The sequence below is a fragment of the Macrobrachium rosenbergii genome, chromosome 40 (assembly GCF_040412425.1).
Source record: "Macrobrachium rosenbergii isolate ZJJX-2024 chromosome 40, ASM4041242v1, whole genome shotgun sequence".
In the NCBI taxonomy this organism is placed as follows: domain Eukaryota; kingdom Metazoa; phylum Arthropoda; class Malacostraca; order Decapoda; family Palaemonidae; genus Macrobrachium; species Macrobrachium rosenbergii.
In genome coordinates this window covers 24,600,166-24,602,410 of record NC_089780.1, presented here as the reverse complement: position 1 = coordinate 24,602,410, position 2,245 = coordinate 24,600,166, and positions in this window count along the sequence as shown.

Here is a 2,245-nt window from a genome sequence, read left to right as displayed (position 1 = left end):
TAATAATAATAATAATAATAATAATAATAATAATAATAATAATAATAATAATAATAATAATAATAATAATAATAATAATGGTTTCTTACCACATGAAAGAGGATTACGGTAACTTCACCTAATGCAAAAGAAAATTAAAACTCTATACTTTTATTCAATGTAGGAACTCAAAATAAAAACTTTATTTTTATCTACTTCAGGAGATGAAGAGACCATTTTTATACTTACTCTTTCAGAGGGATGGCTCGAGAATATTTTCTTATTGATACTTTACGTCGGGAAAAGTTACCACTTTTTGTACTTTTCATGTATTTTGGTCAGAATACATAAATTTTTTTGTAGTCTGATCAGAATGCATAACTTTATTTTGTAGTTTGGTCAAAATACATACCAAAATACATAATTTTTCTTGTAGTTTGGTCACAATACATAACGTTTCTGTAAGTTTGGTCAGATTATATTCAGAATGCATAATTTTTCTTGTAGTCTGGTCAGAATGCATAACTTTTTTTTATAGTTTGGTCAAAATACATAATTTTTCATGTAGTTTGATCATAATACATAACCTTTCTTAAAGTTTTGTCAGAATATATTCAGAATGCATAAATATTCTTGTAGTTTGGTCAAAATGCATAACTTATTCTGAAGTTTGGTCAAAATACATAACTTTTCTTTTACTGTGGTCAAAATACATAACTTTTTTTGTAGTTTGGTCTGAATGTATGCAGAATGCATACTTTTGTTATAGTTCGGTCAAAATGCATGAATTTTCTTGCAGCTTGGTCAAATCACATAAAGTCTCTGTATCTGATGGTACAGGATACGTAGGATATTAAATTACAACGATGTGAAAGAATTGAAAGTGTTTCAAGCAAGGTGTCTCTCATACTAATTCTTTAAAATTGGTAAAACATCCGTTTATGTTTGTGTTGTATGCATGTGTGTATGTTTTTTCTTTCTGTATGCCTGTATAGTTTATACTCCTAAATTGTCAATGACAGTTTTTAAAAAATTTCAAATAGATATAACAATTGGAAAAAGAGCAAGCATAAAAAATATCTGCCGTGAAATATGAAGTATATATGTATACATAAAAATATATATATATATATGTGTGTGAACTGCCATTTTCACGTGTTGACTCTCATTGTTTACTGTATGTGTTTTCTAACAAACAACCGCCATTTGTTTGTTTGCAAACTCCCATTGCAATGCAATATGTCAGAAATTCATCAACTGACGGGATAGTGGACACCATTACTCTTCATTTATTGAAACAAGATTTTATTTACAGGTTATATAAAATCCTCACGTTTATTTATTTATTGAAAAATAATTTATGGTTCCATTTTAAAAGACCTTCCGTTTAATTAATTATTGAAAAATTATTGTCGTTGAAATTAGGCTATGATGGACCTGAAATAATGCTGGTTTTAATTATGAAATTGCCTTGAAATATTGGATGAACTGAAAGCATAAATAAAGTCATTGTTCTTTGTACGAAGCCAACCAAGATGGTATGGGGAATATAAGAAATTGGTTATATTTATAATAAATATATATATATATATATATATATATATATATATATATATATATATATATATATATATATATATATATATATATATATATATATATATATATATATATATATATATATATATATATATATATATATATATATATATAGAGAGAGAGAGAGAGAGAGAGAGAGAGAGAGAGAGAGAGAGAGAGAGAGAGAGAGAAGTGTATCTAGACAGGTTTCTTTGAGGAAGGCTGTCATACTTTCACGACTATTATAGAACGACTTGACCTAATGGTATTATATACGTTCGTCTCAGATGCTGGAATCTTTCAAAAGTTTAGTTTTTTTTATTTAATTATTTGGTTTTGATACACACAACGACTCATACACACGTATTTATACATATATGTGACTGTATGCGTGTGTTTGTGTATATTAATAATGCCAAAAACAAAGGAAAATGCTTAAATTTAGACCTAACTTTCAAACAGCCCGAAATCAAACCCTGTATGAAATATTTCGTTTCTGATACACGAAACGGCTCACACAAACACACACATACACACGTGTGTGTATATACGTGTATGTGGGTGTATATGCGTGTTTTTGTGTGTATATAGGTCGCTTTAAGGCACTGAAACACGCTCAAAACACTCTTCAATTCGGTCCCAAAGTCACACGCTCTGTCGGTACCGAATAGTAACAAGCAACTTCGAT